The sequence below is a fragment of the Leopardus geoffroyi genome, chromosome D2, assembly GCF_018350155.1.
Source record: "Leopardus geoffroyi isolate Oge1 chromosome D2, O.geoffroyi_Oge1_pat1.0, whole genome shotgun sequence".
NCBI classification, from domain to species: Eukaryota; Metazoa; Chordata; class Mammalia; order Carnivora; family Felidae; genus Leopardus; species Leopardus geoffroyi.
In genome coordinates this window covers 73,972,459-73,999,152 of record NC_059334.1, presented here as the reverse complement: position 1 = coordinate 73,999,152, position 26,694 = coordinate 73,972,459, and the positions used below count along the sequence as shown (strand labels likewise).

Below are 26,694 nucleotides of genomic sequence, written 5' to 3'. Positions count from 1 at the left end.
AACCCCTTGTGACGCCCAGGACGCACCTGATGGCCTGGAGATTTGCCTTCACCTGGCTAGAGGTTTTGTTTGTTAAGTGCGGCTCAGAGTTCACACTCTGCTGAGGTTCCCCAGTGCTCTTGGGTTGCTTTCTTCTCTCGTCTACACAGCTGTCCGCCAACCACCTGCATCCCTGCCCAGGGGCCCTCTGCAGTTGGACCCTAAGGGCTTAAGGGGCTGTCTGCCATCTCTCTGAATTCCACGTTCTCCCAGTGCTGTTTACACCCAAGCGAAGCATCAGTCTGGGAGAGTGTCTGCTCCGTGTGAAACCCCTTTTATCGGGAGGGGTCTTCTGGAGCAGACGCAGTAGCAGGGGGCAGCCTGGAGAGGCGCCAGAGAGCAAAGAGCAGTTCCAGCCATTCCTGAATCCCAGAAGTGACACATTCCTTCCACGGGCAGTCCCCTGCATGGCTGAAGTGTGCCGCTAGAAACATCCTCCTCATTCTCATCGTGGGTACTTACCGTATGCCAGGCAATGGGCTATTCACTTGACTGGACCCTTCCATTTAGTCCTCCTCTTACCCCGAGAGCACAAGTACTAATTTCGTCCCAATTTTCATAAATGAGGAAACTGAACCTTAGAGAAATTTAGAAAGTTGATCAAACTCAAGCTAGAAAGACGCAGGTCTGGCTTTGAATCCAGGGGTGCCTGACTCCAGAGCTTTCCCTTAATGAACGGGACAAGGTCCCTCTCTCTGTGTGGAGGGGTGAAATGGAACCCCATTAGCAGAGAGCTACAATTATGAATAGCCCCAGTGGTGGTTTGTCTTGTTTTCTTCTCCCCCAAATTAATGGTCCGTCTTGACCTGCCTCACCTCTCCACCCTCCGCTGGGGGAACCCCACTTAACTGTTGTCTGGTGGGTGGTGCCACCGTGCCCTAAACCTTTGCTGCTACAGGGGAAGTCTGAGCGTGACATGGGAAGGTGGGAGAGGGGATCCATAAATAAATGCTGCACAGGAGAGTGACTTTTATACATATAAAAGTCAAGGACCATCTGGGCTTAAAAGGCCATCTGTCCTCCAAAGGAGGCACTTTTAGAATCTTTTTTTTTTTTTTTTTTTTTAGTTTATTTATCTTGAGAGAGACAGACAGCATGAATGGGACAAGGGCAGAGAGAGAGGGAGAGAGAGGATCCCAAGCAGGCTCTGCCCTGCCAGCACAGAGCCCCATGCAGGGCTTGGACTCACAAAACTGTGAGATAATGACCCGAGCCCAAACCAAGAGTTGGATGCTCAACCAACAGAGCCACCCAGGTGCCCCGGGACTGGCTGGTGTTTCTAATGTGCTCATGAGGTCATGACAGTGCTCCCCTTGGAAATCAGCCTGCTACCATATTACATCCCAAAACACATACATCAGACCTTAAAAGGATTGCGGTTATGTGGGTTTTTACTGAAGGTGTCTACGGGTGATCAACAGAGGAGGAAATTACATGGCCCAGCTTGCCTCTAAACTTCCCCCAAATCCTCTTTAATTTCCTAGCTGCTCCCCTCCTTCCCAGCCCCCCAAGGCCAGAGGTATACCTATTAGGCGGTAGCAGGAAGGGCACACTTAATCCACGAATTCTGACGGGTTGTATGGCCTCCCAGAATGCCGTGCTGGGAAAGACCACAGGACAAGGGCTGGTGTCCGTCTGAAAGAGTGTCATGATCGATTAGTGATGCCTGCCACGGCAGTGATGGAGGAGGCGTTGGCAGCCTGAGGATCACAGGTCTGCTCCAAGCTTGTGTAACCGTGGACAATTCAGTTCACCTCTGCGAGCCTCACTTCCCTCGTGGGCAAAGTGGCACAGTCGCGTGCATGTCATTGGGAGATTGTGGCAGGGCACCGACCTGCTAGGAGAAATGTGCCGTCCCAGGACATGGGAGTATCGCTACTTCAACAGATCGTGTCGCTTGGGGTCTTGGCAGCTTCCACGCGGCATGCTCAGCTTGATTGACTGGAAGATGCTTTATATATATATATATATATATATATATATATATATATATATATATTATTTTTTTTTTTTTTTTTAAGTTTATTTATTTACCTGGAAGGGGGGAGGGGCAGAGAGAGAGAAAGAGAGAATCCCATGCAAGTTCCACACTTTCGGGGTGGAGCCCGATGCGAGGCTCGAACTCAGGATCCATGAGACCATGGCCTGAGTGGAAATCCAGAGCTGGCTGCTTGACTGACCGAGCCACCCAGGCGCCCCCACCTGAAGATGTTTTGATAAAGGGACTGATCGCAGAGTTGCGGGTAGGACCGAGGTTAGTACAGCACGGCTGATTCAGCCCTACATCCGCCAGGGTGAGAAGAGGGAGCCAGTACGTGGACCCGAAAGCAGATAATCCCTTGGGGGGCCCCACTGAGAGGAGCTGTGACCATGGGGTGGAGGGGCCACAGCCAGCTCACGGTGACCCCGTGGAGGGGAGTCACACATTTCATATCTCACCTCTCTTGTCCCCGCCTCCCTCCCTCCCTCCAGGCTGTGCACTGGCTGAGCCAGCCACAAATCAAAGGATCCCTGTGGTCCGTTAGGTCTGGTCAGCCTCTGTCTTAGCTCGGACTCTAACAAATTTATGAACTCAGTGGTTTACCAACAACGGAAACCTATTTCTTACAGTGCTGGAGGCTGGAGTTCAGAGACCAGCAGTCTGGCCAGGTTCTGGAGGGAACCTGCTTTCGAGTTGCAGATGGCTGACTTCTCACCGTGTCCTCACGTGGCGGAAAGAGAGAGCGCTGCTCTCTTCATCCTCTTGTAGGAGAAGCAATTCCACCGTGGGAGCTCCACCCTCTTGACCTCATCCAAACCTAACTACCTCCCCAAAGCCCCGCCTCCAAATACCATCACATTGGGGATGAGGGATTTTCCGAGGACACCGACATTCAGTGTGTGACAGCCTCCCTGGACAGAGAGCTGAGCAGCCAATGCATCTGACTAGCTGTGTTCATTTTCTGCACCTGTGTAACAAATTACCATGTACTGGGGGGCTTAAAGCAGCAGAAATTTGTTCTCTCACAATCCTGTGGCCAGAAGTTCAGAATACAGCCTCCGGGGAAGAATCCTTCCTTGCCTCTTCTGGATTCCTGTGGCTCCAGGTATCTCTTGGCCCATACCTGTGTCACTCCAATCTCTCCCTCCATCTTTCCATCCTCTCTGTGTGCCTCCTACATGTGCCTCTTATGAGGACACTCATCGTTGGATTTGGGCCCCACCTGGATAATCCAGGGCGATCTTACCTCAAGATCCTTAATCACATCCACGAAGACCCTGTTCCCCCAAATATAACACTCGCGGGTTTCAGGGATTTGATGGACACGTCTTTTCGGAGGCTTCCGTTCAACCCACTACCCCAGCCTTCCACATCTGACTTTTGTTGCCGAGCTGTGAGAAGCAACTGAACCTCTCTCCTGAAGGCCACCCTTAGCCCCATGACTTGTGTTCGCCGCTTGTCTGCTCTAACTAGATAATGATCCTTAGGTTGGGACAGGAAAGGGAGGGTCCTCATTTCACAAAGTGCTTACACATTATGGTCTTTGTCAAATCACGTATCCCCTGTGAGCCCCTGTCCTACATCTCTTAAAATGAAGCGGTGAGATTAGGCGATGTCTAAAATGGTCTCTACCTCTAGGATCCCGTGTGCCGTAACTAATGTCGGGGCGAGTTGGATGTCTCCCTGGTAACCTTGTGCCCACCACTCCTGGTCCGTGACCTGCTTGCTGGCACTGGGGTCACGCTCAGAGCCACAAACATCTTCGACCTTTCCAGGCCACCGGGGGTTTTCATCTGTAGCCCTCTGTCAATCACAAAGAAATGGCCCAGGGACGACGGCCTGCGTCTCTCACACAGGAGCCAAGGGCCACAGGTGCCCTCCCTGGTAGCCTGACGCGGCTTTTAAGCTCACGCATGTTGGTTTAGCTCAGGTTTCCAGCCAAGCGATTCTTGAATCTCTTCGTGCAGCCAAGTGTGATGGTGACACCACGACACCTTTTCTAATTGTGTTTTAATTGACAAGACTTGATTTGATTATAGAAGCCTACACTGCAGTTGAAGGGCTTGTTAAAACATGTATTAAATCCAAAAGATTGCAACGTTTCGCTGTGTAATTATGTAAACAGTCACGTAAATGGAGCAGTTTACTGTCAGCAGGAATGCGTTTTCAATAGCTCGGTAGCAAACTGGCGTCACTGATCAGGGGCAGGTGAATTTATTTTCTTAAGGATAAACGCAAGGTGGTATCCCTCCCGGCCTCAGCCAAGCAAGCTTTTTAAATTTTCTCCTTTTGTGTACATTTCCCCCCTGAAATCTGTTGTGATGGTAAGCAGTGTTTCTGTGTCCTCAGGGGCACGCGAGTTCCCCATAATGGGTAAGGAAAATAAAATGTGCCATGTCTCTGAAATGTTGAGATTTCTCAGCGACAAAAATGATCCAGGCATTAAAAAAAAAAAAAAAAAAAAAAAAAAAAAATCCCCAACTCAGGTTTTAAAATAGGAATACAACTACCTTAAAATTCCCCATAGTTTTAATGAAAGTGTCCATTGAATTTACTGAGGATAAAAGAGTGATTTACCTCAAAACCTACTATCTCTGCCTCCCCAAAGGACTTACGAGGCTCGCCCATCTTTTTTGAACTTCAGAATAAATGAAACATTGATCAGAGATGTCATTGACACATTACTTCTTCTTGTCCATCACTTGTGCAACACTGGCCTCTTAGAGGGAAACAGGCCCCACAATCATGTTTCCTCCCGACTCTAAGAAAATAGAAGCTGCAAATGGGCTGGTGAATTATGTGCCTTCTAGTGGTTTGAAGGGAAGCATTTACTGAGGGAGAAAATTGTTTTAATCTTATAACAACCAAGGAGGAGAGTTTGTAAAAACACAGCACACCTACACGTACACTTGATTTTGTTGCATAGAAACACATGGGAACATTTTCTCCCCCCACCAACTCGCCTGTTGCCTCAGCTGAGGGATCTTGCTTTGGTCTGGGCAGGGGCGGGTGGGCCTGGGGGTGTGCAGGGGTGGGGGGGGGTGGGAAGCATGCGGGTAGATGTGGGGGGTAGTGAAACCACAGTAAAGTCGGCTGGGAATCCCAGGGACTCAGGACAGATCCAGTGCAGGATCAAGGCCCTCCAGTCCCTTCTGGAAACACAGGACCTGCAGGATACCCAGGGTTCTGCTTCCGCAAGACCCAACTCCTCAAACCACAGGATTGAGGAGTCTGGTGCCACCTTTTCCCAAGCCGACTTGAATAACTTCCTGGCAAACCCACCGCGGTCCTCCTTACCTTTGGTATCCCTCCCAGAACTCAACACATGGGGTGTTTTATGAGTTTAGTGTCCACAGTAGCCAAAGACAACAAACAGACAAGCGAATAAATTCAAATCTCAGGATGTCAGTTCTAGAAATGACTAGAGGGGAAAAATAAGAATGGTACGTGGTCTAAAAAAAAAATTCATGCTTCCCTCCGTTTCTGGAGGGAAGAGGAAAGAAAGGAAAGAGGATGGAGGGAAGGAAACAAAGGCTCCGTATGCATGCATATATATCCCTCTCGGTGTAGACAAATGCACCACAAGGCAGTTCCAAGAGTACGTGTGAGCTGCTGGGGAGAGGGTGGAGGAGTGTGTAAAGGAGGACTTTCACATTTTGCTTGATGTATTTTTTACCAAGGGACCTAATAATGGCGCACTTGTGTCGTTTGCAAAAAGGGGTGGGGGGAAGATTTTAAACAGAAACGTCCAGATTTGGAGGAGAAAATTACAAGTGGCTTGTTTGTATGAAGCACATTATGAATGAACCATGGTAACACAGCAAATGAAGAAGTGAAGGGAACTTGGTATTTATACCCTTCGTCCAGTTCACGTCCCTTTGTCTCCTTTAAGAGAATGCATTTCGCACAAAGATGTGCCTTGTTCAAGAGAGAAAGAGGTAGTTTCTGGAAATACAGTTCATGCTCCGATCATTTCTAAGAGACCCAGAATATATCGTCTGAGAATGGTTCTTCCACACTATGGAGAGTCCATATCCTAGTAACAAAAAGTTCGGAATCTCTAGGCGCTGGGTATTTTCTTGGCACCTTTGGTTTAAAGGGAAGGGTGACTAAACTGTTAGTGATTGTTTTTGCGTTTTATTAGCATGCCTGGTTCAGCTCCATTAGTGCCGGTGCGCCTTAGACCCTGACACAGAAAGGTGTACATGAGGCTCAGCCTGTGTGGTCTTCCCCTTTCCCTGATCAGCTCCCTGTTCTCTGTGCCAGGCTTTTCACACGACACTGCACTGCTCTGTGAGCTCCAAGCAAGCGTACGTGTGTGTCTGTGTGTATGAGTGTCCTCTTCCCAAGCAGGTGACATTGTAGGGGAAGAAAACAATTTTTTTTTTCCTTCTACCCTTGTGGGTTCTCACATTGGGGCTCTGTTAAATTAGACCAATGAAAGATAGTTTCACAAGAGAAAACATCCATTTGTTATGTGTGTGGCACCTTACACGGGAGAAAACTCAGGAAGAGTAACTCAGAGGGATGCTATACGGTGCCAGTGGGCTTCCATATCATCTTAGCAAAGAATAATAAATTAGTAACAAAATGACCAGACAAAGGAAAACGTTCTTAGATTTCCAAGGACAGCAACCTATGGGAAGGCAAATAAAAGGGGAAACTGGTAGCAGGGATTCATGGCCGTCCTGTTCTCCAGAGGTTTCCGTACTTAGATAAGGGAAACTCCGAGAAGGTGTTGTTCTGCATCTGTTTTTTTTTTTCTCATTTGCCTCCAGCTCAAAATAATTCTTATGGCAAAGTGGCATATTTGGGGGTGGCATATTTTGATCCCCTACTGTGTGTATGCTTCTCACGTGCTCTGTGCTCACCCTTTAGCCCCTCGACTTAACTATAGGTGCTTCACATAGTATACCTTTAATAAATACTTTTTTTTGGGGGGGGGTGGAGGTGCTCTTTGCTCGTGTATTCTCTTTCACGAGGTAAGGCTGTGTAACAAATATCCCCGCCTCTCAGTGGCTTGCTGCACTATGGTTTCTCCCGCCTGTTACCTGATGGTGGCCAGTTGTCTGTGGCTCTGCACCATGTGTCTTCTTCATTCTGGGACCCAGACTGAGGGAGCAGCCACTGGCAGGAACACGCAAAGAGAAAAGAGCAACGGAACTGGGGGAACCACGCAATGGCTCTTAAAACTTCTGCTCAAACTTTGCATGTCACATCTGCTCACGTTTCGGTGCCAAAGCAAGTCGCATGTTCAAGTCCAACAATGGGACAGAGGATATTCCTCCATGGGAAGGCTCTGCAGTTCCCGTAGCTACAGATGGGATGTTCTGGGATGTTCGATTCTGTCACAGGGAGGGCCAGGACTGGTGATAGAGGCGGCGTGCCTCCAGTGCCTGGGGCCACTTGGGCTAAGCCGCCTTCTTGTCAGCCCATCCCAAGTTGGGTCTCTGCCCTTTTTCTTTTTTGTATCCATTTTCTCTCTTTCTTTTACATTTCTATTGTTGTTTTTCTAATTCTAAAAGCACCACCTTCTCACTGTAGTGTATTTCAGACAAAGTGAAAGCACACCTTTTATCACCCCCACTAAAGAACTTTCCATCCCAGAAGCAATCACCAGGAACCATGTGGGGTGTATTGTTGCAGATAGGTCCCATGCTTATACAACCACATAAAGCATATACACATAAATACGATTTTAGGTAAGTAACCTCTTCCTATCCATCTCCGGATTATTTTGTGACCACACTTTGTAGTTAGCATTATGTCTTTTTATTGAGCTGCCTTATTCTTTTTATGACTATACAGTATTCCATGATACAGGCGTTCCACATTGACTTATTATTTCCCTACTCATGGAGATTTATTTTGTTTCCATTTTTTTCTACTACAAAAATGCTGCAAAGAACATTCTATATGCACATGTGCAAGTAGTTTTGTACACTGGATCCCTGGAAGTGGATTTGCTGGGTTAGCGCATTTTGCATTTTGATGGATACTGCCAGGTTTTTCTCCTGAAAGACTGAGCTAGTTCACACCCTCCCCAATGTGGCTCACGTGCCTGTTTTCACTCTACCCAGCCCTCACGTTTCTTTTGACATTTCACTTTGATAGACACAGATTCACATAGAAATTGCGAATGTAGTACAGACATTAGTTGTACACAAAATTGGTATAACCAGTAAATTCCTCACCCAGCTTCCCCAAAAGATAGCCTCTTACGTAACCACAGTGTAGTTACCAAAGCCAGGAGATCGACATTGGTACCAAACTAGGTGTTACTTGGATTTCACCTGTGTTTGCACGCACCCTTCTTTTTTTCTTTTGGTAAGTAGGCCTGCAAAATTTTATCACGTGTATAGTTTTGCCGGGAACCTTTTTTTTTTTTTTTTTTTTATAAATTTCATTTATTCCTTTGGAGAGGGGGTTGCAGAGAGAGAGGGAGAGAGAGGACCCCAAGGCAGCCTGATGGGAGGCTCCAATGCACAAAGTGTGAGATCATGGCCAGAGACAAAACCAAGAGACAGACCCTTAGCTGACTGAGCCCCCCGAGTTCCCCTTGCCAGGAACCTTGTGAACTTAATACATAGTAGTTTTGTTTGCAAGAAATGAACCTTTATCCTCTGTGCAATTTAGTTCTGTGGTTGTGGCATCCTGCCGAGTTGCTATGACGGTAGGAATGTTCGAGTCTAGATCCAGTGCAAGAAGTCTGTCAGTTTTTAGTGTGAGGTGATCCACCGCTAGGAATTTTCCAGCTTTCCCTCCAGCACCCCCCCGAGACTGGGGCTCTAACACCCAGGACAACCTCCTGACCTCAGCAGGCATCAGCTTTCTGTTGCTAATTAAACTGAAAACCTGAGTGGGGCGCAGCTTGATTATCCAGACTTGCAAACCTCGGATGAATGTGCATGAAAACTTTATGGGAAATTAATCTTTGAGAAGTAAAACATGCCATCTCATTTTACTTAAAAAAAGGGAAGAAAATTAATGTGAGCGCTGGTGCTTCCTGTGTGTTTATACTGAGTCCTTTCACTTAGAATCGAGCCATTATGAGCGCGTTTGTTCTTGATGAAAGGAACCCAGCATTAGACCGGAAATAGGATGTGTTGAAATCAATTTAGTGTCAACCACATCAAGCCTTTCTAAAATTGTAGGTTTTACAGAACTTTAAAACATGACTTGTTTATTTGGTAGAATTTAACTGTGATTCCTATTTCTCCGAAACAGACAGAAAGACAGAGAGTCAGAGCAAATTGCAGGTGGGCAGTGTCCTGGGGCAAGGAAATGCGATTTTTGAAGGCCTCCGCTGTGTCACACCCCCCGCTGCCCCTGCCATTGCAGGTCTAGTGCATTAGGAGTGACACAAGGATTTTTCAAGGCTGCCTGCTTTGATGGCACTCTTGCTTTGTGCATTCACGTGGAGTCTTCATGAGGGTTTCCATTTGAATGGAGAGGGTGAAGGTGCAGATGTCAGGTGTTAGGTGATGGGCATCACTTAACCCAGGATGGCCCGGACCATGGGGCGAGGTGCGTGCGCTGTGTAAATTACCCCTGTGAATTACCCTGTCCTTGCCAGCTAAGAAATCAATCCCGGAAGTGGAGTACAAGCCATTTTTTAGTTTCTTGGTATTGGCAGGCATTCACATGAGAAAAAGACAGACAAGAAATGCTCTGGGGGCACCCAGATATGCAGGAGGGGGTGTTGCAAGGCTGGCCAGTGCTGGGAAGTCCCTCTCCCCTGAAAGCTGGTCTCAGCTCCCATGACTGAGCACCAGGGTTTCATGCTGGGCCAGGACCCCTGCTCTGGGCACACAGCAGGATCTTAGGGGCTGGAGAGGACTGTAGGACTCACCCAGTTTACTCCTTTTATGATGGTGGCCTATAACTGAGTGACACCCCCCTTCAGTCTCTGCAAGCCACCCATGGATGGAGCAGGCCGGGGCTGGGGGTCGTCAGCTCACAGAGCTGGGGGTGACAGAATGGGAGGGCTGGAGCCTCCACATAGAGCTTTGGTTCCCTTCAAAGCCAACTTGGTTAGTACTGAGCCAGTGCCATCCATAGCATTACCCTGGAACCTTCTATTAGCATAAATCCGGTCGCCCACGGGTATCAGCTTCCTTGCTTTCATTTTCCAGGAGAAGTGGGTTTCTATTTCATCCTCTTCCATTGTGGGGATTAGGAAGGAAAGATGGAATTAGCGTAGGAGGAAGCGGGTTTCCAAATGGATACCCTAGGGAAGAAAAAAACCAAACCAAATAAAACCGCAGTAACAAAAAAACATCCACCCACCCACTTATCCATTTGCCCATGAGATATATATGTGCTATGTAGGGAAAGATTTTTAAAAATTTTTTATTCTTAAGCACTCTATACACCCAGTGTGGGGCTCGAACTCACAACCCTGAGATCAGGAGTTGCACACTTTACTGACTGAGCCAACCAGGTGCCCCAACAAAACACTGTAGAAACGATTTTTGTCTGTTTTGTTCACTGCTATATTCTGCCACCTGGAACAGTGCCCAGACCATAACAAGTTCTCAGTAAATCTTTCTGAATGAGAAGAAATACATCATTCATTAAACACACACTTGGAGGCAGAGGGAACATATCCATCCTTGGGGGCAGGCAGTTTGCAGTCTAGAGGACAGATAGGCGAATGGATCATCATCATGGTTATGTACACCATTCTGAGGTACATCTCTGAAAGCTAAGAGGCTTAATAAGTCCTCTGAAGCCTCCTCTGTTCCCCTTGCCATTCAGTTGGGCCTTGGAAGAAGAGGAAAGACCGTGCGTGTTGTGTGTGTGTGTGTGTGTGTGTGTGTGCATATGTGTTTGCTCAGGTCATCCAGCACTACGTGGGAAACTAGAATCTGAACTCACATCTCCTGCTTCCAAGTGCCGTGTCCCATTCACACACTGGGTCCCAAAGGTGCTGTCTAGTAGAGGAAGGGACAGAAGCCCCTGCATTCAGGGGATAGCCCAAAGCAGGTTGGAAAGGTGACCAGAGGAAGTCACAGCTTTTGCTGAGAGCTGTGCTTGAGACTCTGGGAGCAGGAATGACAACCAGTCAAGGATCAGAGATGCCCAGTGAGCTGGAGCTGAGGATCGGGACAAACCCCGTCAAGTCCGAGGCCAGGAGGGGCAAATGCCTTCAAACCTGGGATAAGATTTTGTTTGAAGATGGTGCTCACATATTAAAAGTCATTTAAAAGTCACTGATCTGGGGGCACCTGGGCGGCTCAGTCGATTAAGTGTCTGACTCTTGATTTTGGCTCAGGTTGTGATCTCATGGCTTGTGAGCTCGAACCCCACGTCAGGCTCTGCACTAACAGCACAGAGCCTGCTTGGGATCCTCTCCCACTCTCTCTCTCTCTCTCCCAAAATAAATAAACATTTTTTAAAAAGTCGCTGATCTGGACTGTGATCACAGGTGAGAAAAGTCAGGTTATGAGAGGTTAACGGAGAGACACAGGGGGTTAGTGGCTAGTGGGCGTGCGGGTGGCCACCTGTCTCAGTGTGCCTGGGACCTCCCTTGTTTTAAAATGGAAAGTCTGGAGTCCTGGGAACCCCCTCGGTCCCGGGAAAACTGGGGCAATTGGTCACACCGGTGGCCATGTGATCTTAGCTGAACCTTCCAGGGCATTGCAGTCGCCTCCTGCCGGGGCTTCCTGCCTCCTTCCTGGCCTGCCTGCCTCAGCCCTCCACCCTGCAGAGGAACGGCCGGCTCACGTCATTTCCCCACCGAGAGCCCACGAAGATCCACCACGAGGGTGTGCGAGCCAGACTCTCCAGCCTGGCTCGCAAGGCTGTGCGTGATCCGGCCCCTACCTCTGCCGTCCCTTCCTCCAGGAGCATTGAAACTACTCCGACCTTCCACCTCTAGGTCTTTGCCCAATCTGTGCCCTCTGCTGGGCGTGTCTTCCATCAGCACTCTTGGCTAAAGCCAGCTGTCCCCTCTGGGCCTCTGGGAAGTGTCCCCCAGCATCCAGTCCCTAGAGGGAGCCGATGCATTTTTCCTGCATTGCGTGGTGCGGTGTATGGATTCCTATTACGCGTGCGCTTCCACAAAACACAAGTGATTCGCTCACGGCACACGTTCAAGAAACGATCCTGTGGAGCCCAAGCTTCTGACTCCTGGCCCGCGGATCCTTCTACCACCCTGCCCAGATTGTAAGCGCCCAGGGGTCAAGGCCTGTGTGACCCACAGCCTACGGGCCCAAACGAAGAAGCAGCCCTCAGCGAGGTGCTGTCAGCCCTGTGCACCAACCAAGAAGTAGAACGGATTTACACAGACATGTCCCATGTGTGTTTATTAGCGTCTTGAAAGCTGTTGTTCAAATGACAAGGAATAAATACCTACCTAGTCGCCGAGCTCTGGGCTCCAAAGAGAAAGCTGGAGCTCCCCCTGGTGGCTGCAGAAAGTTAGCGCTGCCAGCCTGCTCCTGTGTGTGGGAAATGAGGGACCCGCGCCACCCTGGTGGATTTCATTCCTGTGGGGTTTCCCTCCAGGGCTTCAAGACTAGGCCCCAAGCAGCAAGAACAACCAGGGAAAGTAAAATCATTGCAGTGGAGAATCCAAGCCCCCAAGTAGCTCTGCTACATCTTCGTCTTTGAAGAGGGAGGGAAATGATAGGGTTAGAATTTGAAAATGACCAAGTCGAAGTTTTCCTGGTGTAAAAAGCCTTCAAACACTCAAAGCTATCTATCACTCCTGTCAAATCATAAAAGCCAGTTATCCTCAGCTCGGGGACTGTGCTCTTTACTCCAAGCAGAGTTGGCTGAGCAGAGGCTGTCCCCTGGAGGAGATGCCTCAAGACTGTGTAGCTCGCCCCCAGAACTCTGTCCTGTGTCTCCACTAGGATGCTGCAAGGCCACAGCTGGAGGCTTCTCTCTCTGTGTTAAAGGCCTTCACCCTTTTATTTTTATTAGGTTTGTTTATTTATTTTGAAAGAGAGAGAGAGAGAGAGAGAGAGAGAGAGAGAGAGAGAGAGAGAACTAGTGGGCGAAGAACGAAGAAGAGGGAGAGAGAGAGAATCCCAAGCAGGCTTCATGCTGTTAGCACAGAGCCAATGTGAGGCTCGAACTCATGAAGCCTGAGATCATGACCTGAACCGAAATCAGGAGCCGGATGGTTAACCAACTAAGCCACCCAGGTGCTCTGGGCCTTCACCCTTTCAAACAAAGCTTTTGTGGAAGGGGTAGTAGTCTAAGTCCCATCAACCCTGTGCTGGTCTCTGTGGTAGGAATGTCATCACTTGGGGCTGACTTGGTTGTGATGGGGATGGAGATGAAGGAACAGGCCCAAATCCCGGGGCAGGACCGGCGTGGGGCCCAGGGGCCCAGAGCAGCAAGCCCTATAGGGGAGAAGGGGGACAGAAGGAGGGCAGAGAGCACGGCAAAGACCAGCCTTCTCTACCTGTACTGTTGTCCTGCAAGCTTTGTCATTGGTCTAAAGTTTATTTTTGGAGTCTTAAGTTGGCTTACTGTTTCTCAAGTTTTAATCACTCGACTAATAATAATAGTTATTATCGTGGTAACTACCATTTACTGCGTTCTTATTAAATACCAAGGACTGTTCAGATGCTTTGCAGGTGTTACCTTAATTTATGAAGTACGATTTTGTATTGTGTGTAATTTATTTAATCCTCATTACGCTGCTGTAATGCAGGAACTATTATTATTCCCATCTTAGAAATGAGATTTTTTTTTTTTTGCCAAATAATACTGTGTTATGATTGTAAAAATATTTTCCTTTGAATTTCATCCTCTTACTAAATAAGTCCATTTTTAAAGAAACCTGATTTTCCTACTATAAATGGAAAACTACATTACCTGTCTTAAGTAGGAGCAAACTGTTTTTAAAATCTATCGAAATAACTATTTGCGCAGGTGTCACCCCAAATCATCTTCTGTACCACCAGCAGACAGCCAGGCGTGTCTGGGGAAATACTACCTTAGAAGTAGAAGGGACCCCTCCAGCAAGGGGAATGGAAGGGAGCCCTCCAGGGTGGAAGAAAGTCACTTTGCATGTTTGGATTTGAGAGTGAACTGTGCTCCGTAGGGACTTGCTTTAAGAATGTTTGGATTTAATTGCTTCTCTTTACCCAGCTTCTAAGATGGATGCTTAGCTCATTAATCTTCAGCCTTTCTTCTTTTTTATTTAGAAGAATATAAACAATGAAGGCTATAAACTTCTCTGTACTGTGCCAGCTGTATCCCATGCGTTTTGATTAGAGTATTTTCTTTATTGTTCACTTCTAATTATTTTCTTAATTATGATTATCATTTCTTTTTTGACCAAAGGGTTATTTAAAGCAGGAAAGACCTTGGGTCTTTGGGTCATTCCAAACATGTGGATTTCAAAAATAATTATCTTTTTACTATTGATTTCCAGTTTACAAATTACGATCAAAGAGCAGGACTTGTATGTTTTCAGTCCTTTGACATTCAGTAAGACACACTTTATGGTCCAATATATAGTCAAATAGTTGGATTAAAAAATATTATCTGAAAATCTTTATCTTTTACCAGGAGCATTTGGTCCTTTTACATTTATTGTAATCATTGATAAATTAGAATTAGTGCCTATCATCTCATCTCATGCTTTCTATTTTTTCCCTTTCATTTTCTTGCTGCCTTTTGTCTTTTTTTTTTTTAAGAGAGAGTGACACAGAGAGAGAGAGAGCAAGAGAGAGAGAGAGAGAGAGAGAGAGAGAGAGAGCATGCACATGCATGTGTGCATAGGGGCACAGGAAAAGGGAGAGAGAATCTTAAACAAGCTCCATGCCCAGCACAGAGCCCAATGAGGGGCTTGATCCCATGATCCTGGAATCATGACCTGAGCCGAAATCAAGAGTCAGACACTCAACCAGCCCATACACCCCTCTTGCTGCCTCTTGAATTTTTTTTTTCTTACTGCATCTTTACCTTCTATTAGTCTGGGACTCACATACTTTGTTTCCATCAGTTTAGTGGTTACTCTAGAAATTACAATATGCCCACTCAATATTATCAGAATCTAAAAGATAATGAATACCTCTATCTTCCCTCCACATAACATAGGGGTCTCAGAACACTTTAATTTTATTCTCCCTTTCCTGGTTTGCATGCTATTCCTGTGATGTCTTTTAGTTTTATTTGTTTTTAAGTGCACAAGACATGATCATTGTTGGGTTTTTTTAAGTTTATTTTATTTGTTTTGAGAGAGAGAGAGAGAGAGAGAGAGAGAGAGAGAATCCCAAGCAGGCTGCATGCTGTCAGCACAGAACCTGATGGGGGGCCCAATCCCAAGAACCGTGAGATCATGACCCTAGCCGAAATCAAGAGTCAGACAAAGCCAACAATGCCCCAACCATTGTTGTTTTATACAGGCAATGCTTGTTTAAATTTCTGTGCATTTCATTCCTCCTTACAACTTAGATCTTCAAACTGGAATCACTTTCCTACTGTCTGAGATTCATCCTGTAGAGTTCCCTTTACTGAGTTTTGCTGGTGGCAAATTCTAGTTTGTTTTTTTTTTTAATATTGTTTTAATGTTTATTTTTGAGAGAGAGAGAGACAGAATGTGAGTGGGGCAGGGGCAGAGAGCAAGAGAGACACAGAATCTGAAGCAGGCTCTGGGCTGTGAGCTGTCAGCACAGAGCCTGACGTGGGGCTCGAACTCACTAACTGTGAAATCATGACCTGAGCCAAAGTCGGATGCTTAACCAACTGAGCCACCCAGGCACCCTTCTAGTTTTTTTGTTGGTTTGAAAATGTCTATAATTCACCTTGCTCTTGAAATATATTGTCAGTGGGCACAGAATTCTAGGTAGACAGTTATTTTTCTCTTAGCACATTGAAGGCACTATTCCATTCTTTTTTTTTTTTTTTTTTTTTTTTTAAATTTTCAATGTTTATTTATTTTTTGGGGGACAGAGAGAGACAGAGCATGAATGGGGGAGGGGCAGAGAGAGAGGGAGACATAGAATCGGAAACAGGCTCCAAGCCATCAGCCCAGAGCCTGACGCGGGGCTCGAACTCACGGACCGCGAGATCGTGACCTGGCTGAAGTCGGACGCTCAACCGACTGCGCCACCCAGGCGCCCCGGCACTATTCCATTCTTAACTATTGTTTAGGTTTATTTATTTATTGTGTGTGCGAGAGAGAGAAAGCAAGTGAGTGTGAGTGGCGGAGGGAGAGAGTATCCCGAGCAGCCTCCATGCTCAGTGCGGAGTCCAATGCAGGGCTTAATCTCAGGACCCTAGGGTCATGACCTGAGCCAAAATTTAAGCCTCCGTCGCTCACCCGACTGAACACCCCAGTGCCCGTGTTTTCAGTCCATTCTTCCAGCTCCCATTCTTGCTATTATGACTCAATTGTTGAGGCGCCTGGGTGGCTCAGCCGGTTGAGCGTCGGACTTCGGCTCAGGTCATGATCTCGCGGTCTGTGAGTTTGAGCCCCGCATCGGGCTCTGTGCTGATGGCTCAGAGCCTGGAGCTTGCTTCTGATTCTGTGTCTCCCTCTCTCTCTGCCCCTCCCCTGCTCATGCTCTGTCTCTCTCTGCCTCAAAAATAAAATAAACATTAAAAAAAAAAAAAGAGTCCATTGTCAGTCTATTGTATTGAAAGCCTCCTCTTCTTTCTGACTGCATTTAAAAATCTTCCCTTTGTCTTTGGTACACAGCAATTTTACCATGATGTGTCAAGGCACGTATTTCTTTTCACTTTTCTTGCTTTGGGTTTTTTGGGCTTTTTGAATCCAGGGGCTTGTAGCTTTCATCAGTTCTGGAAGGTTCTCAGCCCTTGTCTCTTCTTATATTGCCTTTCTTTTTCTTATAGAGCTTCTCACTCTATGCTCTCGGTCTCTTAACTTCCTTTTATATTTCCCAATTGTTGTCCCTCAAAGGATAATTTTCTAGGACCTGTATTCTGGATGGATAGCTTTTTCTGATCTAATTACTGATTCTCTTATCCAGGAGGTATCAGCTTTAATTATGAAAATTTTCAGTTCTAGAAATTCTCTTTGGTTCTTTTTCAAATATATATATACGTATATATATATACACACACACATATATATATGTATATATACATATATATACGTATATATATATATATACGTGTATATATATATATATGTATATATATATAATTGTTTGTTTCTTTCACAGATTCCCAAGCTTGTCTTTTAGTAAACCTAATTGGTTTATAGTCTATGACTGTTAATTCCAGAATATGAGGGACCACTCCTCCGCTCATTTGATCAGAAGCATCTTTACCCCATAGAGGAAGATTGAACAGGCATCTACATCACATGCCTCATCATGCTGATCTCCTTCTGGGAACAACCCTGAAAATGGTGTCATTACCTAGGGCAGACTTTCGGCCATTGGGCAAGTCCAAGTTAGGGCTGGGATTCTGGCTTGTTTTGTATCTTGTATCTTCCCTATTCTCCCCCATGTCTTTCTGACATGGAGACAGGAGGGGCGTGGTTTTAGTCCCAAGTAGAGAGTCCAAGGGAGAGGGGTGCTCTGAAGATTTTCCAGGTACCCAGGAGCCTCTGGAGATAGGACAGTGAGGAGAGTAGTGGCTTCAAACAATCCATGTGACAGAAGAAAAAACATCCCCGTGGGCTTTTCATGCCGAGTAGTTGCGGACCTGGGTTGGGTTGCTCCGTTCATTTGCTTAGATGACTGATGTCCGTGGATGTACATGGCTTCACATCACGCATGTGAAATTCATCAGCCTGGTGCCCGAGACATAAAAATGTTCAAAAAGTGTTCACAGCCCTCATGATTATTGTGGTTGCCATTATCATTACGTTCCCAGGAAATACTGGTCTGTTGAGTCAACACGTCCAATGTCACCAAGTCGTGGGTCTTTTCAAAAGGACCAGGTCACCTGAGCAGGCGGAACTTGCATTTTCTGCCCAAGTAGTAAGCTTAGAGCGGAGCCTGGGATGTGGGAGATGTGGAGGGGCGCCGGGGTAGGAGTGGAGCCTGTTTGCCGAGACGGGAGATGGGCAGGCAGGGGAGAGGGGAGGTGCACGCCCAGGGAAGGGAAGGTGAGCCAAGGGAATGTCCGTGGGGGTGGAGGCGGGTAGGAGGAGGGTGGTGAATAGGAGGTGCCAACATTTTCTCCACGATTTTGTTACATCTTGGGGAAAACGGGGGCTGAGGAGGGCCCTATGATGACAGCATGAATTGGGTAAAATTTAAGGATAGGGAATTACTAATTAGTAATAAGGTGGAATACTTAAGTGTATGAAATGAATAATATGTAGCTAAAAAATAATGATACAGCATTAGGCATTTGAGACATGTGGACGCCAAGCAATTAACCTCTATTCTTCCCCTGACTCGCGGTTGTGCTAATTGGCTCCTTTCCTCTGACGGGGCGATATTAACCTTTCTATTTTTCTCTAAAGGAGCAGGTACGTGGGGTAGATGTGCTGCTCCGGTTTGGAGGAGAGGTATTTTTTCCCTGAATAATAACCCGTTTGCGATTTTTCTCCCAAATTGTTGTGTGACAAAGGTTCTGTCAGGTTTTCCTGATCAGGCTCCCCAGAGATGGAAAAGGTGGTTTGAACACATATCCGTGTGTTACCAGCTTCTTGCCCAAGCAACACGACCTTTTGGAAGACTGCACACGTGAAGCCCTGTCCTGGGTGCTGGGGACACAGCACAAGCCAGACAGCCTCCTACGCTCATGGAGCTCGTGACTCGGTGAGGGAGGAACCCCAAAGGCAAATGACCATGTGGACGTCTGATACAGTCTTGGAGCTAGGAAGTAAAAGAAAATTGGTGAAAGAGAATGTCAGGAAGGGAGGAAGTGCCTTTTAAGGCAGGGGTGGTTGGGAGGGCTTCTCTGAGGAGGCAGTATTTGAGCTGAGACAGGATGGAAGGGAGGTAAAGAGCCTTGTAGCTATTTGGAGGAGCAGTATTCTAGGCAGAGGTAATAGCAAGTGCAAAGGCCCTGGGGCTGGCATGTACTTAGAGTGTGAGAACCAGCAAGCTGGCCAATGTGGCCTGGGCAGAGTGAGAACAGGGAGAGGAGGAAGACATTAGGTTGGAAAGCTCATGAGGGCCACATTATGCAGGGCCTCGAGGGCCATGGTAAGGACCTTGTGTTGATTTCCAGAGTCCTGTGAAGCCACTGGCAGGGTGTGAGCAGAGTCTGAGGAGAAAGGCTCACCCTGGCTGCTGTGGGGAGAAGAGGCTGAGAGGAACAAGGGCCACAGGCATGGAGGTGTAGTGACAAACGGAATCAAGATGGACACGTGGGCATAAAAGATCCGGTGACCCTGACCCATAGTCTGGTGAAATAGAGCCTCCCAAGATACAAAGCATGGACAGAGACCATGCCCTGCCCACCTAGAAACAAATATTAGGCATTTGAAAAACCCAGTCGGGTGGAGAGCAGTCACATCAAATTCACTCTGTGATGTGTTAATAGTCAATATCATGGATAGCACACATTTAAAAAGGGACCTGGCAATTCCACACCCAGGACTTTACCCGGAGAGACAAATGCACAGTAGCACAGTACATAGTTCATGTGCAAGGTGCTTCCTAGTAGAAAAACTGTGGCCAACCCTAACGTTCATCAGTAGAGGAGTATTTAAGCTGTGGTACATTCAGGCTTTCAAATAGTGTCTTCAAGCTGATAGTTTTTGTTTTTGTTTTTGTTTTTTTGTTTTACAAATCATACCCTACAGAAGAGAAAAAATGAAAGGTAAAATCTCATTCATCTTTTACTTTCCCAGTCATATTTCCCAAGAGGGTTTGTTGAGTATCCTTCAAGGAACACTTTCTTCTGGGTGCCTGGGTGGCTCAGTCGGTTAAGCGTCTGACTTCAACTCAGGTCATGATCTTGCACTCCGTGAGTTCGAGCCCCACATCGGGCTCCGTGCTGACAGCTCAGAGCCTGGAGCCTGCATCAGATTCCGTGTCTCCCTCTCTCTCTCTGGCCCTCCCCAGCTCAGGCTCTGTCTGTCTGTCTCTTGAAAATAAATAAACATTAAAAAAATTAAAAAAAAGAAACATTTCCTCAGATACAGGCATATCCATTTATATTCTTTACATACATAAATGTGTAAAGATTCTTTTTAGGTAAAAATAGGACAGTTCTTTTTTTTTTTTTTTTCAACGTTTATTTATTTTTGGGACAGAGAGAGACAGAGCATGAACGGGGGAGGGGCAGAGAGAGAGGGAGACACAGAATCAGAAACAGGCTCCAGGCTCTGAGCCATCAGCCCAGAGCCTGACGCGGGGCTCGAACTCACGGACTGCGAGATCGTGACCTGGCTGAAGTCGGACGCTTAACCGACTGCGCCACCCAGGCGCCCCCAAAATAGGACAGTTCTATAAACATTATTTTGCAATGTGATTTCATCTCGCTCTATGATATATCTTTGACATTTAGCCACATCAGTACAGTAGATTAATAGCTGCCTAGTATCGATATACCAAACTTGACTTAGTCAGTCTGCTATTAATGGATATTTTCTTACATATATGTCACATTTGTGTTACTCGAGGGTATATTTTCACAAGTATACTTTTTACAATTTAAAATATTAAGAATGAGGATGTGGCATGTATTTCTTGTGCAGATACCCACAATGTATTATGGAGAGAAAAACAGGCTGCAAAATAGTACGCGTTGCATGGTCCTATTGATGTAAATTTGCGTATATCTCCGTGTGTATATATTTATAGAATCTGGAGGGATGCTTGCTAAAATGCTAATAGGAGTTATTGATCACAGCCTAGTGATTGTAGGTGTTTTTTCTCTTTAGTGCTTTTCATGCTTATTGTTATTATTTAGAATTGGAATATGGATTTTGGGGGGAAAGCAAGCTACTTTATATTTGGAGAAAAATTCATTGGGAGCTTAAAATACTTGCGTTTGGATCTGTACTTTTCTTATTGGGTTCACTCGAGAGTTAAACTGTCCCTTTTTTCCTTCTCCAGTTGCCAACACCCAAGCAGCGCGAATTGTGGACCTGAGCGCAGTTCACGGGCCGCACCACAAGAGGGCAGTGTTTGCAGGACATTTTGCGCCTGGCCGCCTCCCGCGGCTCGCCAGGGACTAGAATTTTGCAGGATGTCCTCTCTGCGCGGCCAGAGCAGAGCTGAGATGCATGTCCTGTGGCTTCCAGTTTGATCCGTGACACATGTTCTTCCGTCAACGGGGGTGCGTGCGTGCGGGTGGCACTAGGGAGGCATCTGTCTGCGGCCCCGCCCTCTCCAAGCCTCCCCCACAGCCTTCCTACCGGACCTGGCCTCGGGTCGGGTCACGGAACCCACCCACCCAGTTTGGGCCCAGCCGGCTTCTGCCCCCGGGGCTGACCTGAGCCAGAGGGAACGGCAGCGCCCCACCCGCCCGGCCACATTCTGACCAGGTCCCTCGGGTCTTAATTCCCCATACGAGGTAGCTGCCTGGTCTTCTCTTCCCTCCTCCTCTCTTTCACCTTCTTAAAAAATTTTTTTTTTTTTTTGAAAAAGCAATGCATATTCATGACAAAAATTCAAATAACCCAAAAGGAGGAGCTGATGAAAAGCAGGTCTCCCCTCCCTTCCGAGCTTCCCAGTTTTCTCCCCTCAGGCCATAAAGCCTAAGAGGTTTTAGCCACAGCCTCTTCCCAGAGGTTCCGGGTGCCTGTGCAGATACAGATGAGCAAGCAGGTGTTCAAAACCACCTTGGCTCCTGGTTCGCTTTTACTAGGCTCGGGAAACCCTTCCGCGTGGGTTCAGGAGCAGCTGCCCTGGTACTTTCTTCACTGGCTTCGGAGCATTCTATTGTGTGGATGCACCATGCTTGCTTTAACCATCCCTCCTGGGGGACGCGTGGGCCCTTTCCAGTCTCTTGCTCTCGGAGCGGAGGGCAGGGACTGTGTCGCAGGCCCAGCTTTAAGCACAGGTGTAAAATCCACGTGCACTGACTTCTCAGAAGTGGAGTGGCCGGGCGGAGGGTGCAGATGGGCTGAGCTTTCATAGTCGTTGCCATCTCGCCCTTCAAAGACGTTTTGAACCCCTCTCCGTGGATCTAATCCCAGCGTGAGTGCCCTTTGTCAGGTTGACGGGTTACTGGTTCTCAGTCTTGACCGAGGTCAGAATTACCTGGGGAAGCTTTCTAAAAATGCCAGTTCCCAGGCCGTATCCATATCCCAGCCTGATTAAATCAGAATGTGACAGTTTTGTTGTGTGTGTGTGTGTGTGTGTGTGTGTGTGTGTGTGTGTTGGGGGCTGCTGGTTAAGGGGAAGGGGACTGGCGTTGGCACTTACAACATTTCCCCCCCCAAGTTTCTACTGGGCAGGCAGGGTTGAAAGACGCTATGATACGTGGAAAACCCCTCGTGGATTTAGGCGTATATTCCTTTAATTATGAAAGGAAGACGAACGTTTTTCTTTGAGAACAGTGATTTAGACTTTTCTTGAATTGCAGACCCTTTTGAGGTTCCGAACAAAATCAATGGATCTTCTATCCAGAAAAAAAAAGTGCATGCGTGTCGGTCTCAATTTAAGTGATCCTAGACCCTTTGGAGCGCCTCCTCAGGCCTCCTGGGACCCTGAGCCTCAGGTTAAGGACAGGCCCAGAAAATTGTTCCTCCAGACTCTTTCACTGCTCTCCAGGCCTTGTGTGCTCTCCCTGAAGCCCCACCCGAACCTAACCCCTGTGCCCCTCCTGCTGAGATCTGCCAGGAGCCTCTGCTCCAAAACCGTGTCTGTGTCCCCGCAGAATAGCCCAGGTCCTCCTGGTGGGGCTTCCCTGATGCCCACCTCTGAGAGGAGCTGCAGGGAGCTCACAGGGACCCACAGCATGAGGTGCCTGTGCTCAGAGAGCTCACAGTTGGCAGAGGATTCTGCTGTGTGGCAGGGGCTGTGGGGATGGGGCCGACGTGGTGCTGTGGAGCACAGTCGACTCAGGTGGGAGCACAGACTGAGGAGAAGGGTGTCCGGGGCCTCCTTGGGGGCAGATCCTGGGCCGGAGCTGGCAGGGACAGGATGGGAAGGTGCCACGGGTGTGAGGGAGCTCGTCACCTGCCGAGGAGCTAAGCGCCAGGAAGGGGTGGACACACAGGGAGTTGCCAGTTGTTTGGGGGTGGGATGTAGGGGAGAAGCGAGTCAGGGGAGATAGGAAAGGGCATGCGGCAGGGCAGATGGATTTCAGGGCAGGGATGTGCCGTTAGCCCATTCGCTCTGTGGGAGTCCAGGCGGGCAGATGGCAAGGAAAGGGCTGATTCTGGGGTGTTAGGGCGGCAGGGCTCAGCAGGAGAGGGGGGGAGGGGGTGGGTCACAGGTACCTGGCTTGGGCTGGAGGGTGGTGAGGACCACGGCCAGGGAGGGACGACAGTGCTCAGTGGGCAGGTGTGTGTGTGCGCGCGCAGGGGCGAGGAGAGGGCGGGAGAGCAGGACGTGGGTGGACAGCAGAGCGCCATGCAGCCCCAGGCTCGGGGGGGAGCAGTGTTGGGGGTGGGCACCTGCTGACAGGTGCATTGAGGGGCAGTCTTGGAGAGAGGCGCTGGGAGGCGGGCAGTGCTCAGGGGGAGGGGCAGTAGTCCTGGAGCAGAGGGCAGAGTGAGGCAGGGCCACTTCTTTGGCCGCCAGGACTGCCCCAGTTCCTACAACTGCTCCGTGTGTCCGTGCCCGCCTCCTCTGCAGGCAGGTCTGGGCCGGGGCTGCCCTGGTTCCTCCCACGCAGGACACCTGACAGGGCGTCAGTCACTGCCCTTGTTCCAGGAGTCATCCACACGCCTTCCCCAGGATTTGAACATTGCATTGGTCACGGGGGGAAGGAGTCGGCTAGCTCACCCAGGGAAATCCAGCCCCAGAGCCAGCTCAGAGACCACACCGTGAGGGTTTTCAGTTCAGTTCCTCTGGAACTCTTCTAGTCGCCAGTGCTCCTGAGTATGAGTTACAGAAAGTCATCCCCAGTCCACACAAGCAAAGGAGGCCTTGTACTTAGGGCCCAGGGGCTCCATGACACCCACAGGGTCACTGCAGCAGAGCCCAGGGCCGGCAGGACTGGGGGCTCCCGGGGCTCCCCTCTCTGGCCTCCCCTCACCCTTTGCAGGCTTGTGCTCAGCATCTTGGGGCCCTACTGACTGGCCCACGTTAGTGTGATGGCTTCGGTCCCACCCAGAGACAGTCTACCTGTATTGATGTCTGCTTATCTCATCTCAACTCAGAGATCTCTGGGAAGGAGCTCCTGGGCCCAGCTCCGTCAGGGACTCACTCCTCAGCCAATCAGCTGGGACATTAGGCACCAGGCCTCACTTTCAGGAAATGGTAACACCCAGGGCAGCTATGCTGGGCAGATAGTCCCCCAGGTGTCAAACCTGACTTCCCAAACATAACCGTTAGATGTTCATTCATTCACTCACTCACTCATTCATCTTACGAACCTTTCTTGAGCAGCTACGGAGTCTAGGCCCCTCTCTAAGTTCTGTGCGCACGGAAGTGAACAACACAGGCAAAGTTTTTGCTGCAATGAAGCCCACACTCTCGTAGAAAGAAGAAGGCCATAAATCAACAACTCAACGAGAAAGATATCAGGGTATGATGTTCTGCAGAACAAGGATGTTGGGCGATGTACCATAGAAACCGGAGACTCGCCACTGCTTCTGGATGACAAGGGATCAACCGGGTAAAGACCCGGTGACAAGCACCAGAGGCAGTGGGAACAGGGGACAGGGACCTGAATGAGTCTGGGGAAAAGTCAGGAGTGTTTAAGACCAGCAGGAAGGTCGCCGGGGACCTGGTATGGAGCCACTGGAAGGTTATGTCCTTTCAACCAAAGTTTTTGAATATAGAATGCGTACAAGTGTTACAAAACTTAAAACACATAAAAGGGTAGACAGTGAAGGCACTGAGTCCTACCCCTTGCACTGCTCAGGGCAGCCCCTATTAGCTACCATAACAAGCGCTCCCAACTCTCAGTGACGTGGCATTCGACAGGCATTCCTCATGACGTAGTCAGGGGCTCCCCGGCTGGCACCCTGCCTCCCCAGGGCCCCATTCTCAGCAGTGATCAGAGATCTGTGTCCTTTCACTCTATGGCTCCACCATTCCCAGAGGGCATTTCCAGCCTTATGAGAGGGCTGGGAACAGCGGGGCCTGGCTTAAACGGAGACGGGCATCCCTCGTAGTCCCGTGGCTCCCGAGTTACCACAAGGGAAGCTGGGAAGTGGGCCTTCCCTGTGGGCCCGGGGAGAGGAAATGGATTGGTGAGCACGTGGCCAGTCTCCACCCCATTCAGCCACCTGGTTCCCCAAGAGGCCACCACGGTAGCCAAGTCCTTCTGTGTCCTCCCAGGGAGATCTTGTGGACGCATAAGCGAAGACACATCTACATGTACTGCCGCTTTAAAGCCCACAAATGCTGGTATGCCAAGCACATCGCACCTTGCTTTATTTTCCCTTGAGGTTATATTGTGGATGCTGGAGGTTTCAATCTGGGGGACGATGTGCTCCAGTTTCTATTGTACGAAGTGCACCCTGGCCGGTGGGAGAACACGGATTGGGGAGGGGGGAGGGGGAGCTGGAGGCGGGCCGGGAGGCTGTCCCAGGAGGCACGGCTGACTGTGCAACATCACCGAGGCCCACGGTGCTTCTGGTGCAGGCCTCAGGGACACTACCCCTTCCTGTCACTGTGCAGCCACCAGCCTGAATGCTACATGATTTCGTCCCTTGTTTGTTTGTTTACCAGTTGATGGGATGTGTGTGAGCCTTACTGGAATATGTTGTCTTGCTTGTTTCTTCTTGGCTTGATTTTGCTTTCCTGTAGTTTGTTCCTTTGCGTTGCTATGTGATCTTCCATTGGGCGACTATACCGCAATTCATTTATCATTGTCCAGGGAAAGGGCATCTTGGTTTTCTTTCTGAATTTGAGCTGTCATGAACAGTGCTGCTATCAACCTTCCCATATCTCCAGCTTTTTAGAGACCGCTTGCTCCAAAGTGGTTGAACCAGTTACTACCCTCTGCGAGTCGTGCACAAAGGCGCCTAGCGCTCACCATTATCTTCACCAACCCTTGGGATCGTCACATTTCTAAATTGTTTGCCAGTCGGCAGTTATATCTTTTCATGGCCTCAGCGTGCCTTTTCCTGGTCCCAGCACAGAGCCCGAGCATCTCTATAAACGCCTGTTTGCCCTTTGTGTGGCCTCCTCTGTGAAGTGCCTGGTCACTGTTTTTCTCCATTAAAAAAAATGTTTATTTATTTTTGAGAGAGAGAGAGATGGAGGGCAAGCAGGGGAGGGGCAGAGAGAGAGAGAGAGAGAGGAAAACAGAATCCCAAGCAGGCTCCACGCTGCCAGCGCAGAACCCCATGCGGGGGTCGAACTCACAAATTGTGAGATCATGACCTGACCTGAAACCAAGAGCTGAAAGCTTAACCCACTGAGCTGCCCAGGTGCCCCTCTATTTTTTTTTTTTTTTTTTTTAATAAACTGTCTCTTTAAAATTGATATGTGGGCATTTTATTTATCGTGGATACCAGTCCTTTGCCAGTTACAGATATAATGATCATCATCTCCTGATCTGAGGCTTTCCTTTTTCCAATTTGTGATGTGTCTTTTGATGACTGCTATGTTCTGATTTTAACATAGTAGGGTATTAACACTCTTTTACGCTTTGCACGTTTTGAGTCTTGTTTTAAGAAATCCTTACTGTATTGAGTTGGGTTTGAT

The 26,694-nt window shown here is 48.3% G+C and overlaps 1 protein-coding gene and 1 long non-coding RNA gene across 2 annotated transcripts in view; both read left to right on the top strand.

Annotated features, from left to right (window-relative positions):
- Positions 1–26,694, top strand: part of HSPA12A (heat shock protein family A (Hsp70) member 12A) — a 168,119-nt gene that overhangs the window by 34,044 nt on the left and 107,381 nt on the right. The gene's annotated exons all lie outside the window — the stretch shown is intronic.
- LOC123577127 lies at positions 2,143–4,515 on the top strand. The gene is made up of 2 exons (XR_006701721.1): positions 2,143–2,293; positions 2,650–4,515. It is a non-coding gene; the product is annotated as an uncharacterized LOC123577127 (long non-coding RNA).